The sequence below is a fragment of the Crocuta crocuta genome, unplaced genomic scaffold (assembly GCF_008692635.1).
Source record: "Crocuta crocuta isolate KB4526 unplaced genomic scaffold, BGI_CrCroc_1.0 scaffold97, whole genome shotgun sequence".
NCBI lineage: Eukaryota > Metazoa > Chordata > Mammalia > Carnivora > Hyaenidae > Crocuta > Crocuta crocuta.
Genome location: NW_027531999.1, coordinates 687,971 through 703,357, shown reverse-complemented (window position 1 = coordinate 703,357; position 15,387 = coordinate 687,971). Strand labels below are relative to the sequence as shown.

Genomic DNA, 15,387 nt, shown 5'->3' with positions numbered 1-15,387 from the left:
CCAGATATTTCTACTGCAGTGATAATAAATAAATAAATAAATAAATAAATAAATAAATAAATAAATAAAAACTTCTGTTATCAGACATTTTAAAAGAAACTGGAGAGTGGAAGTTAACCCTACGTGTGCCTCCAAGAAATATGTTGTTGGACAACCCCAGGAGAGTAACAAGATCTAAAAAACAGAAAACAAGAAGTTCTTCTATTATATGGGCCATTAGAACACAAACATATAAAGAAAATCATTCAGAGATATCAAGACAAACCGAAAATTCCACATCTAAGAGAAGCAATTGATTTATTTATGAAAGCTATTTTAAACATATCATTTACCTAGGTGACAGATTCATTTAAATTCTAATTCCTGAGGGAATGCAGATGAAAGCTTGAGTTAAGCCAACGCTGAAGTTTGGGCCACAATGCCATTTATAATCAGGGCTTTAAGTCCCTGGTTTGATTTCTTATTGAGGGATGGTCAAATCTCTTAAAATATGCAGCAAAAACAGCGTGATTAATTTGTATAAAATATTTAGTGAATGAAAACTGTCCAAGAAGCCCTGTCTTAAGCTAATCATTATCAACATTAGCATTACCCCCTACTTATTTTTTGGACCACTCACAAAATGACCCAACAACTAGCTATGAATCATGTAGATTACAGATTTTTCTTCTTTAGGATATTCTATACATAAGCAATTTTGTTTGTCATCTATCTGCCCATCATTTAAACTCTCATACTACTTTTTCAATATTTTGAGGGAAAAAATTATTCTGTATGATTCTACTTGTTTGTCATTGTGTAAATGTCATAGGTCAGATTTATTTCCTCAAAAAAAGGATATGTTAAAGTACTATTGTCCAGTACTTGAGCATATGACCTTATGTAAAAATAGGGAGGCGTAGATATAATTAGTTAAGATGATGGGATACTGGACTACAATGGGATTCTAGTCCAATACAACTAATGTCCATGTAAGAATATGGCCTTTTGAAGACACAGAGAGATAGGGAAAACATCATGTTTTGATGGAAGTAGAGACCAAATTAACAACAAGCAAAGAAAAGTTGCAAATTTCCAGTAACATTAGAAGCTAACAGAAAGGTGTGGGATAGATTATTTCCTAAAGCATTCCATACAGCATGATCCTGCTGACAACTTAATTTTAGACTTCTGGCCCCCAGAGCTGTGAGACGACACATTTTTGTTTTTCTCTCCTTTCCTTTTTTTTAAAAGCTACTCAGTTTGTGTTACTGTATTATAGCAGGAAATTAATACAATAAGTTAAAATAAAATTGTGTTTATTATAAAGACTTTCAAACCTAGACTTTTTAATCTCTCTTTTCCCTTTTAATATTCCCTCAATATGTTCTTGTGCAATAGGAATTTACAGGTTCCCAGAGCCAACCCAATAATATAAGAGCCAGGCCATTTTATGGCTGGAGAAAATGCCTGGTTCTTCTTATCTAAGACATAAACATAAGCCCAAACACAAGACTTGCAAGAAAATTTTAGATATGGACTAGACATTTCAGTAATGGACAAATAATTGTCAAGACAATGCTGAAGTACCATAAATGTGGCTGCTTAGAATGGAAATATTGAAGAACTAACACAGGTCATAGAAGATACAATTTTTAAAGGCTATGTTTGACACAGGTAAGGTTCAGGAAAACTGTTGAAATAAACTATTGGAGTCAGACTTACTGAAGACTGAGATTTCATTGTATGACCCTATACCTAGAGGGAGGAAGGCATGTAGAAGGTACTGGATAAAGAGACAGACTATAGAATAGGATTCAGTGCTAGAATGTAGTCGTACAAATTGGGTTAACACAAAATGAGAGGCTAGTAAATGATTTTGCTAACTCTTCCCTGTCACTTTGATGTCCAGAAATAACAAAGAACACAGTGTAGTTCTCAGTCCTACGGCTGGCTAATTTTTGGATTACTTTTTACTTCTTGATTCCACCATCAATAACACTGAAAATGTTCTAACCTAAACCTATAGAAGAAAACCATTAGTAGATGCAGATGGCAGGACACAGGCCAGTGAACTTAGGAAATCATGGAAAAACTCATGGGAAACCTCATTATTCAATTTTGAATCTGGTTTTGTTACTCATGGACTGCCATCCCAGTCTTACCCTTTTTGAAGACGGAGTCTCACTAGGCGACTACCAACGTGGTTTATCAGCCTGATACTCTTCTTATTGTGCCAATCATATATCCATTCCTTTCCCTATATTTTCCTCTATTTCCTCAATTTCTCTAACTCTACTCTTTGTAGTACACTTTGCTTTGGCTTTCCATCTTGTGTTTCTTAAAATCCTACAAACACCATCACTTTAATTAACATGAGAGAACATAAACATACTTTTGTGATAAATAAATGCCAAATACTTTGTCGGTATTTTGTAAAGCCGCATTCCCCAAATTTGACAATTTTAAAGAATTTTTTTCTATCTTTTTTCTTTCTATACATTTTTATTGCTTTCCTGATTTTGGAATTTTTTTATGCCCTTACTACTTCCAACTCTTACTTCTTTTGTGTAATAGTTCTATTATTTGCTATCTCATGTTCTTTCGTCTTGCCTTAGTCAGGAGTCTCGCTCAATGTAGTTTTTCATTGTAATCTGTGAATATTTGCTTGGGGAATGTTCTAGAGTCTAATTAAATTTGACATTAATTGCTTTCGAACTCTGTGAGTTGTTATAAATGAAAGTGAGCATTTCATGGAGTAATGGTGGGTTCTTAGGATGAAAAGTGATTCAAAACCATGAGGATCACATTATTGTCTTTTCTACAGAATCTCACATCCCATAGTGTAACATGAAATAATAAAACAGAAAAGCAGAACTAAATATAAAATATTGGCTGATTGTCATAAAATGAAAAACTCAAAGTAAATGCAATAAAAATATCTCTCTTTAGGTAATCATTTAGTAAACATGTATTTTTTTTTAAAACCTATTATATAAACCAAACACCTTCCTCAGTGCTATAAATTTAAAGAGACATGTATAAGCTGTGATTCTGGGCAATCAGCTATGTGACAAAACTGATGTAAATGAAATAATAAAGTCTATTAAAGTTAAATTGGTGAATATGCTGACTATCAAACCATTAAAATGTTTAGAAATTGAAAATACCAACTGTGGGCCAAAATGGATTTGGAGTGAAGTGACTACATGAACCTTGTCGCAAATGACAATTATAAAAACTAAATAAATTATCTTCAGAAACTCATGATTTAAAGGCCTAGAAAACATCCAAGCACAGACAAGAACCATAGGACAGTTTACTTTTGAAAAATTTCAACGAGAGGGTAAGAATTGTGAGTCTGTGGCTTTCTGGTTAGGGTGATAAAAAACAATAGCAAAAGCTACGGGTTTACTGATGTTGTGAGAGAAATACTGGAATGAGAGCAAATATCTGAATATAAAATCTGCCTAAATCCAGGAATGCAGCTACATTTTGCAGACACAAGGGAGAGTCCAAGGGGCCCAGTGATAAACAGAGGTACTGCCTTTTAATCTTTATAGATGAGAATGAAAGCTATGCTAAAACCTGTCAGTTTCCTGCTTTTTCACCAGAGTGAATTTCCCAAGCTTACACAATTTGGAGAACAAAACGGTAACCTCTCACAGCTTGGTGCCTTAGAAGATAACAATAAATTAGCAAAACAGCTGGAAATTTGGAAGTCTTAGGAAGAAAGAGTCACAAATAGAAAAAGCCCCCAAAATATGAATAAATATTTGTTCAAGTCCTTGGCTGACCCCCAAATTATGCAGACACAAAAGTGGAGGGTCACCTAAAAAGCACAAGAATTCATAAGAACAAAGCAAAGATATTAGAAGCTACATAACAAAAGGGAACAAAAATTTTGTTCTGTTCCACATTTTACACATGTGGAAATGGAAAACTCTTCAGGTTTTCTTTCCCCTAGAAATTGCTAGTAAAGTTTATACCACTTAGATGGGGAAATTTAAAAATACACAACCAAAATGAATGCAGATTTGCCTGAAGCAAATTCATGGACATTTTATTTGCCAAATAATATGAGTAACAGCTTTCACAGCTTTAAAACAAACACATATTAACATTGGTAATATTTCTGTGATCAGAGAAGATAAATAAACTGAAATACATTAGATCTACATCTACATATATCGCTAAATGTGTATTTCCAACTTACATATTTTTGGATTTTACTTTCCGCTACCTTACAAGTATTATAAGATTATAATTTATAAAGGGTAAATAATAAAAAAATAGTTTTTATTTTAAAATATTGTGCTATAGGCATACAGCATATCAATCCTTTCATTTATGTATTGATAGATTTATGCTGCTCTTTAAAAAGTTTTGTCCATCAAACCGCATTCATTTAGAAGTGGAGTACTTTCTATAAGATCAGAATATAAACCAAATTAATAATTTTCATATAAATATCAAATTATTTCCAACATTTAGAACAGGGACTGTAGTTAATTTTTCCTTTTTCTTTTTTCTTTTTCTCTTTTTTTTTTTAGAGAGAGAGGGAGCACAGGTTGGGCAGGGACAGAGAGAGAGGGAGAGAATCTTAAACAGGCTCCACACTCAGCACACAGAGTGATGCATGGCTCAATCCCATGATTTGAGATCATGATCTGAGCCAAAATCAAGTCTTACACTTAACTAACTGAGCCACCAACGTGTCCCTAAAAGGTGTAGACCTTATAAATAACACAATTAATAAACCTTAACAAACCTAATCCGACGATATATGTCTATGTTTTTTCACCTTGATGATACATTTATCAGAGTATTTTGATAGATGCTGGTAAACATTAGATAAGATAAAAAACTATTTAAAGAAAAAATCTATTTCAAAGACAAGAGGTATTTTAAAAAATCCTAAGATAAAGCAATATCTAAAAAATATGTAAGAAACATATATAATGGAGAAACTTTAAGCAATCCTTCTAAAGACAAACACAAGACAAAAAAGCACTTTTTGACTGCTATTATTTACAGATAATCCTGACCAATATATTAAGATGAAAAACAGAACAGGATGTGTAAAGAATGAAATGGAATAGAGCACAGTGTCATCATTTATAAATAATATAATTATACTAAAGCTCAGTAAATCAATTAACAAAAATGTTTGAAGTAATAGAGATTTTAGCAAATTTAATGTACAAAAATTTATAGATTTCATATTTATCAGTAATAACCAATTAGAAAATTTAAGAAGAAATATATAAAATATAAGTAGCAACAATAGAAACTTACAGATTAACATAAAATTAAATTTGTGCAAGAAAAACTTGGAACAATTGAACAGCTGTTTAACCACTGAGCGATTTGAGTATACAAAGTTGTAAACTATCTTTTTGGATAATAAAATAACATTATAAAGGAGAAAATATAATATTCATAACATAAAAATTAATAGATGAATATATTCATACTAAAGATTTAATTCATAAAAGGATACCAGGCCAAATTTCCTTTTTTAAAAAAAAATTAAATATATATTTTTTGTTGAGAGACAGAAAGAGAGTACGAGCAGGGTACGGGCAGAGAGAAGGAGAGACACAGAATCCGAAGCAGCTCAAGGCTGAGCCCAATGCGGGGCTCAAACTCACCAGCCGCGAGATCAAGACCTGAGGTGAAGTCAGATCCGTAATCGACTGAGCCACCCAGGGGACCCCAAATTTGTTTTTTTTTTTTTTAACGTTTTTTATTTATTTCTGAGAGAGAGGGAGACAGCGTGAAAAGGGGAGGGTCAGAGAGAGAGGGAGACACAGAATCCGAAAAAGGCTCCAGGCTCTGAGCTAGCTGTCAGCACAGAGCTCGAACCCACAAACTGTGAGATCATGACGTGAGCCAAAGTCGGCCGCCCAACGACTGAGCCACCCAGGCACCCCCCAAATTTCTAATGTCTAAGTAGAAAAGTATTTGCTAAGTGTAAACTAAACAAAGTGTTAATTTTTGAAATACTGTGGAGCTCTCACCAATGAAACTGCACAAGGAATGATGATGAAAAAGCAAGGAAGAAAACACAGGGGAAAAAAAGATGAGTATTAGAAACATGAAATTCAAAAAAAAGGATGGGCCGCCTGGGTGGCTCAGTCGGTTATGCATCCGACTTGGGCTCAGGTTATGATCTCACGGTTTGTGGGTTCGAGCCCGACGTCGAGCTCTGTGCTGACAGCTAGCTCAGAGCCTGGAGCCTGTTTCAGATTGTGTATCTCCCACTCTCTCTGACCCTCCCCTGCTCACGCTGTCTGTCTCTTTCTGAAATAAATTTAAAAAAATTAAAAAAAAAAAAAACAAAGAAGAGAAAGCAATACTTACCTAATATAGACAGATATGAGTCATCTATAAAAATCCAAATTAGTATAATAAAACGATATATATAGGACACTATAAGTTTAAATCGAAGTATTACCTATACATATTCTTTTTTAGGATTCACCAGAAACTAAAGATACCTCAAGAAAAAAGTACATTGAACATCCTAAAGTAGGTATCTATGGNACCGCGAGATCATGACCTAAGCGAAAGTCGGACGCTTAACCGACTAAGTCATCCAGGCGCCCCCCCCCTTTTTTATTTAAATTCCTGAGGTCTTTAAACAGAAAAATAAGGTTATAAGTGAAACTATTGAGAATCGCCTCTTCTACTGAAGTAGAAGATCCAAACACATGGATTTTTAAATTTTTTTTTTTTTAATGTTTTATTTATTTCTAGGAGAGAGAGACAGCGTGAGCAGGGGAGGGTCAGAGAGAGAGGGAGTCACAGACTCTGAAACAGGCTCCAGGCTCTGAGCTGGCAGTCAGCACAGAACCTGACGCGGGGCTCGAACCCACGAACCGCGAGATCATGACCTAAGCGAAAGTCGGACGCTTAACCGACTAAGCCACCCAGGCGCCCCAACACAGGGATCTTTAATGTACATTTGAACAATTAAGTTATTACCATCACGGACAGAATCACAGAATTTTCAATTAAAACATATACTTTTCTAAGCACCCCAATATTGGTTTTTAAACTCTGTTCTCTGGTATAAGTAATCAGAAAGAAATATTCATGAGTCCATACTGATAAAAAGAAATGATTGAATAAATAAATGAAAGAGACAAATCTTTCTTATAGAAGAATCAAATACTATATGTAGATACTACTTCCTCCCCAAGTATGATTTGGTTTCAGTTATTACTCACTTCCCAAGAAGAATAAGAAAAGGAAAAAAATAACTTTATAGTTGGATGCTTACCATATACTACCTTAACTGAGTGATCAAAGTTAGTATCAGTAGCAATAAGTCATACTGATAGCATGTATCCTTTGATAATGCTATGATGGAAAGGGCATTTCAGGGGCATAATATTCTTTTAAAAAGAACCCTAGTATAATCATGAGAAAAACATCAGACAAACTAAAGTTGAGGAACATTCTACAAAATACCTACAAGATACCTTCTACAAAACACTCCTCAAAACTATCAGGGTCATTAAAAATGATGAAAGACTGTGAAATAGTCACAGTCCATAGGTGACTAAAGAAACTTTACTAAATGCAATATGCTATCATGAATTGGATCCAGGAAAAGATAAAGGACATCTGCAGAAAAAGTGAAAGAGTAAATTAATAGTATTAACTCAAGATTAAAGTTGAATAATAAAAGTGAATAAAGAGTAAAGTTGAATGAACAGTATTGTACTAAATGCTAATTTCTTAACTTTGATAAATATACCATGATAATATAAGATGAAAGGGATAGGTGGAACTAGATGGAGGCATATGTAGCTTTTCTGTGTATTTTTTCTTCCTTCCTTCCTTCCTCCTTCCCTCCCTCCCTCCCTTCCTCTCTCTCTTTCTTTCCAAATAGTTTATTGTCAAATTGGTTTCCATATAACACCCAGTGCTCATCCCCACAAGTACCCTCCTCCATGCCATCTCTACCTTCCCCCACCCCCCACACCCATCAGTCCTCAGTTTGTTCTCAGCATTCAAGAGTCTCTCATGGTTTGCCTCTCTCCCTCTCTCCCATTATTTTCCCCCTTCTTCTTCCCCCAGGAATTTACCCAAGGGATATAGGAATGCTGATGCATAGGAGCACATGTACCCCAATGTTCATAGCAGCACTCTCAACAATAGCCAAAACATGGAAAGAGCTTAAGTGTCCATCAACAGATGAATGGATCAAGGAGAAAGATGTGGTTTATCTATACGATGGAATACTACATGGCAATGAGAAAGAATGAAATCTGGCCATGTGTAGCAACATGGATGGACCTTGAGGGTGTTATGCTGAGCGAAATAAGTCAGGCAGAGAAGGACAAATATCATGTTTTCTGTGTATTTTAAATTGTTACCAAATAAGTTTATTTAAAACAAACAACTGAGAAAAAGGACATGCATGGGCATGTGCACACATGCACGTGCGCGCGCGCGCGCGCGCGCACACACACACACACACACACTCCTGAAGAATTGGCCTAGGTGTGCTGATTGTAATGTTAGAATAACCCTGAGTCTTGATCAAGGCAGAAGAATTGCACTGGAAACAGTAAACAAACAAAGAAGACTTTATTCAAGACTCTTGAAATAGTAGAGATTTCACTCAAGTCCCCAGAAACAAAAGGTGGGAGAGTTTTTAAGAGCTAGGGTGAGTTCATAGAAAAAGTACTGGAGGATGGTAGGTGCGAAGTGAGAGGTTGGTCCTTGTGATAAGGTCATTGGTGTGCTAACTGTCATCTACTGAAGTTAAGCTCTCACTTTCCCAGAGTCTGGGGGATAGGGACACTCTTTCTAGATGACCACATTTCAAAGGGATGCCCTTTAGGTCTTTAAAGAAGGGGATTCTTTGACTGTAAAACTGGCACAAGGCTGGTGGAGATTTATACCTACAAGGGGTAAGAAATGGAATTTGCAATTACAAGTTTCTAAAGTAAATGCTCTGATAGAAGAGAGGTCACGGGCTTATAGTCAGGAAGAAATTTGTGGTAAACTTCAGACGAGCTGAGAGAACATAAAAGCTGTCTTAACCATTCTTATTCTTTATGTTTCCATGTAGAGAGATTTCCTTTCCTATAAAACTCCATGTCTCCCTTTGCTCCCTTACTAACTAACAGATGCCTAGAGGAGAAAGTTCAGCTGTGTGATTGGCAAGTTTGGGAAATAAACATAGGCATGAGTCCTCAGTCTCTTAGGTGAGCTCTTGCTAAGCTCTGCCTGCTTGCTTAGTGCCCAGTCCTGCTCTGTACCCTGTTAGGAGTCAGCTCTGTAGATGCTGGCCTACGGTTTCCAGATGTATTTTGAAAAATTTATTCACATTCTTTTTTTTTTTAAATTTTTAATTATTTTTATTTATTTTTGAGAGTCAGAGAGAGTGAGAGCAGGGCAGGGTCAGAGAGAGAGACACACAGAACGTGAAACAGGCTCCAGGCTCTGAGCTAGCTGTCAGCACAGAGCCAGACGCGGGGCTCAAACCCATGAACCATGAGATCATGACCTAAGCTGAAGTCAGATGCTTAACCAACTAAGCGACCCAAGCACCCTCACATTTTCTTTTCCTCTAGATATTTACCATTGTTTGTTGCTCCTGACATTGATACTGTGTTTGGCTACACTCTTGCTTTGAGCAATGGAACCCTGAAAGAAGTGACAGGACTTAAGAGGGATCATGTGGTTCTAACTGTCCCTTTTACACTTCTGACTTCGGTCATGAGAATGCATGCTCTGCATAGCCACAGTTCATAGAATGAGAGACAAGTGGAACAGAGCTCTATCTGACTTTCATCCCGAAGCAGAGCCACTCCAACTAACCCACAGGCTATGAAGAGGAGAAATAAATCCTCTATTAATTCAGCCACCAAGACTGTGGGGTTATTAGTTTTACAGCATTATCATATAAGCTATGCTAAGACCAAGTAGATAAGGATATATAACTTTGGACAGGGTCTGAAGGCAGAAAACACTTTTAGCAATTTCCTTAATGTAAATGTAAAACTAAGTCTCCTAATCCAGATTTTATCTTAAATAATTCTGAAGTGATTTCTATCTGTGAGATTATTTTATTTATCACTTGATTAATATTTTTCATTTAAGATGGATTCACTAGTGGAACAATTAAGGAAAAGAAAGACTTTTAGAATAAAATGCTTAAAAAGTAATATTTTCACTCTTACATAAGTTATTTTAGAAAATACAAAAAGGAAACTATTTCCTAATATGTCCTTAGGAGGATAATCTTTACAGTATGCTTTATAAATAATTAAACAGAAAGAACTTAAAAGTCCATATCATTTATGATTTTAAGTGAACACTGATATGAAAGGAAATAATCTTGTCGACACAGAAAAACACCAGATCAATTTCAATAACCATTCCTGACTAAAACTCTTATCAAACTTAAAAAAAGATATGTCCTTACTTTGATAAGGATATACATAAAAACCTATAGTAAACATCATAATTAACAATGGAATATTTATAGCTTTCATCCTCAGTGCCAAAATAAAACAAGGATAACTAATATCACCTCTAGATACCAAATATATTGACCATTATAATGGAGTTCTTAGCTAGTATAATAAGGAAAATAAATGAATAAATAAGGATAGGAAAGAAATTTAATTAATTAATTCTCATTTTTTGAAAATTATTCTTAATATTTTTAAGCATATTTAAAACATTTTCTAGATAAAAGAGTTAGCATAAAATAATCAATCATAGGGGCGCATGGGTGGCTTAGTCGGTTAAGCGTGCGACTTTCGCTTAGGTCATGATCTAGCGGTTCGTGGGTTTGGGCCCCGCATCAGGCTCTGTGCTGACTGCCAGCTCAGAGCCTGGAGCCTGTTTCAGTCTGTGACTCCCTCTCTCTCTGACCCTCCCCTGCTCACGCTGTCTCTCTCTCTCTCTCTCCTAGAAATAAATAAAACATTAAAAAAAAAATCAATCATATATCCATATACCAAAAAAAACCTTGGAAAGTAAAATTTAAAAAATTTTATTATTTACTTATGGGAGAAAAGTCATTAAAAACAAGTTAGGAAGGTTTTAGCATGTATAAAATATTAGAATTAATAAGTAAACTTTACAGGGTTGCTGGATCAAGGTGAATATTTACACATCAATTATATTTCTATATGTCAGAAAGAATCTGATTGAAAGGAACATTTTAATACATTATGGAAAAACACACTAAATTGAAATTCAGTTAGATTTCAAAAAAAATTAAAACATATAAAGTATGCCTTCTGTTGAATTTTCTGAAACCTAGTAGACATCACTTAGCACTAAACTGAATGAGAGATCACTGTTTTCAATAACAAATAATTTATCTTTGGAAACTGTCAGACCTTGACTTTCCTATGTTTTCAGCTTCAATTCATTCCCTTAATAGCATTTTAAAGCAATCAGTTATCTAGATACGTGTAGCAATATTAACTAGTACTAACTGAGTGAGCAATGCCTCTGCCTCTCCATAATTACATATCAGATGTCTGAATTCCAGAAGCAAGATTTCAGCTTCAAATAACCTAAATGAAATGTTGACTAGATAGATGCATTTTGCTCTTAGGGTGTACATTTCTTGCTCTTTTTCTCCAGGAGATTTATTTCCATCTTACAAATGAACTCAGGGAAAAAGGAGAATAGAAACTGGTATATACAGCATAATACATTTGATCAAGTATTAGGTAAGTGGCCACTACATAGAAACATAAATCCATCAGTTTTGTTGTGTTACTCCTCACAATATTTATCAAAAATTCACAGTAGTGTTGATTTTCCATTCTGGATCAGTCATAGCTGATTGGAAAATGTAAAACTAAAGAGAGATATACCCTGCAAGCACTTACTGGTCAGTGAAGAAGGTTAAAAGATTTGAACCATTTGTGAGATTGGATATAATATCAACAAGACTGAGAGTCCTAAAATATGCCTTCTTTAAACTAAAAATAACCCTTCACTTCCATAAGACTTTCCCTTAACTTTGCTAATTTATGTTGGGCCATTAATTCAAATACTTTATTCCAAGTTATGTAATATTCTGTAGTAAATGTTACTTTGAGGAACCATTGAAAATGTGTGATTCACTAGAAAAACAGGTGTTTTTTTTTTCCTGAATATTTGGGTAGGGGTTAGAGGACCAGATATTCAACAGAAAAGGCCAAGTACTCCACTGTTATAAGTATTGATGGTAGAGCTCACATTCTCTGAAATGTCTTATTATTATTCCTACCTATTTTTTCATGATTATAAATAATGGGGCTGTTTTAAACACTCCGATAAAGTCTTCAAATACTCCTTACCCTCAGTATAGAGGTTTCAAGTTTCAAAACCCAGTCACCACTCTGTCATTTTCTTTCCCAGGATAATTTATAGTAAGGATATCCATTTTTTCAGGGAGAATATCTAGTCTTATCACAGCATGTGTTTGACTGCCATGTTCCAGTGTAGTTTTCAGAATCTGACTTTAAATAAGCTTAAATAGCTTAAATAGTACCACACGTTGGATTCCAGGATTCCAGCCCAGAGCAAACTAACAGAACTAGTCTAGTTAAAACTTAGTCTCATCACAAATGTGAAGTGAAAAGCATGGGTATTCCACAAGTCACTTCTCACCTCAAAAATCTCAGGTCAATAAATGTAGGGAGAATAAGAGTTCATATCTCCCAAGACCAGTGGCCCTAAAACCAAAATTTGTAGACTCAACTGTAAGCCCATATTTCGGAATTCATAATACTATAAAACTTTCTCTAACACTGTTAAAGATGCACTCAACTTACATTACTAAGCACAACTCCTAACTTTTAAATCTGCAGCATCTAACTTTAAGATTAATGAATTAGTCAGAATTAATGCCAAGAAAACTACAGGTGCATTTGCTTTACATTTCTGTAACAGAAGGGCAGGTTACAGTGCTTTGGAATTTTGCTTTTGTTTATATTATTGCTGTCTCTGCTTTACGGAGGAAAAATCATCATATTAATTACTTGGAAACACAACATGACCTATAAGCACAAAAACAAATGGAAATCCCAAAAGTACCCTGTTGTAATCTATTTTTTATTTTTATCTTTTATTTTTTAAATATAATTTATTGTCTAGTTAGCTAACATACAGTGTATACAGTGTGTTCTTCACTTCAGGAGTAGATTCCCATGATTCATCACTTACATACAGCACACCGTGCGCATCCCAACAAGTGTCCTCCTCAGTGCGCATCACTCATTTTCTCCTCCTGCCCCGCCCCCCCACCTCAACCCTCAGTTTGTTCTCTGTATTTAAGAGACTCTTATGGTTTGAGACTTTATGTTTGAAACTATTTTTTCCCCTTCCATCCCCCATGGTCTTCTGTTAAGTTTCTGAAATTCCACATATGAGTGAAAACATATGATCTTTCTCTGACTGACTGATTTCACTCAGCATAATATCCTTCAGTTCCAACCACAATGTTGCAAATGGCATGATTTTATTCTTTCTCATTGCCAAGTAGTATTCCACTGTATATAAACCGCATATTCTTTATCCATTCATCAGTTGATGGACATTTAAACTCTTTCCAGAATTTGGCTATTATGACAGTGCTGCTATAAACATTCGGGTACATGTACCCCAGTGATGAATCAGCACTTGTGTACTCTTTGGATAAATTCCTAGTAATGCTATTTTTGAGATGTAGGGTAATTCTATTTTAATTTTTTTGAGGAATCTCCACACCATTTTCCAGAGAGGTTGCACCAGTTTGCATTGCCACCAACAGTGCAAGGGGGTTCCCCTTTCTCATATCCTCACCAGCATCTGTAGTTTCCTGAGTTATTCATTTTAGCCACTCTGACCAGTGTGAGGTAGTATCTCAATGTGGTTTTGATTTGTATTTCCCTGATGATGAGTGATGTTGAGCATATTTTCATATGTCTGTTGGCCATCTGGATGTCTTCTTTGGGAAAGTGTCTGTTCATTTCTCTTGCCCATTTCTTCAGTATATTATTTGCTTTTTGGGTAAGTTCTTTATAGATTTTGGGATACTAACCCTTTATCATTATATGTCATTTGCAAATATCTTCTATTCTGTCGGTTGGCTTTTAGTTTTGTATATTGTTTCCTTTTCAGAGCAATAAAGAACTATGCCCAGCCAGCTGACCAAGGATCTCTAGCTGGTGGGCACCTGCAGGGTCTTTTGTCCTTGGAGCAGCTATAGACCTTCTTTTCACAGCGCTCAAGGGAGAGGACTGCTCTCTCCGAGTGTGCCCCTGAGCTAACTACCAATCCCGGGGCTGCCTTCCCGTCCCCTCCCATGAGCATTTACAGGGTGGTAGGCTCCAGTCCAGAGAAAGCCCCACAACACTGGACAATTGCCCGTAAAGCTGTTTGCAAGTTAGAAGTTGTTTCTTTGTCCATTTTTTCCATACCCTGGTCCATGGTCTGGAAAGGTTCTTCTCTTGTACAAATACAATCCTATTCTTCCACAGCCTCTCTTTCTCTTCCTTTTGTCTCTTTACAGAAAGGGATCCCTCCCCTCTGTGCCTATGCTGCCCATTTTACCTCTCCCATTTTGCAATCAAGAACCTATGGCCCACCAAGTTGTTCCTGTGGGCCCTTGGAGATGTTTCTGTCACTCTGTAGCTTGGATTCCTGGAATTCCAAGTCTTCTGGCCTCAAAACTGCTGTTTTTGGGGGATTAGGGAACTTTGGGCCCTCCTACTTTTCTGCCATGTTGACTCCTCCTCTGTAATCTATTTTTTAAATTGTTTCAGAATACCAGCATTTTCCAACAGCTCACCTAACCTCTGACATTGTTATTGCTTCCTATTTTTAAGAATAATCATACAATTAAAAAAAAAACATATAAACAATAAAAAGGGAAAAATCCTACGTTACTACCTCTTATATCCTCTTTTTGATGACAACTTTCATTAGAGGTATACCATTTAATTAAGAAGTTTTCTCAGATAAAATAATGAAAGACAGTTGATCTTATTTTACTTTACTTATCCACAGGAGAGCTTTAAAGCCTCAATCAACATAATGTGCTTTTTAAAGGAAACAGATTTTATAAATTATATATGCACATATGTAATACTAATATGTATATATGCATGCATATGTATACCTTTGTTCATTTATTCACTTTCAATATTTTGTGCTCCATTAACTCTTCCCTAAACACAAACCAAGCTTTGTATTTTTGTCCAATGTGAGATTTTTAACCATTCAGTTCACTGTGATTACTGATACATTTGATATTAATTCTATCATATTATTTTTTTATTTATCATATATCCCTTTATATTTTACATTTTGTAAAATTAATAATATTTTAGTTCATTTTTCATCTTTAGATTTTTTAAAATTTTAGTAATGGTTAACTTTAAACTGTCCACA

The 15,387-nt window shown here is 35.3% G+C and overlaps 1 long non-coding RNA gene across 1 annotated transcript in view; it reads right to left on the bottom strand.

Moving 5' to 3' along the window:
• LOC144240829 (uncharacterized) overlaps positions 1 to 15,387 on the bottom strand; it is a 192,732-nt gene that overhangs the window by 2,395 nt on the left and 174,950 nt on the right. The window lies entirely within an intron of this gene.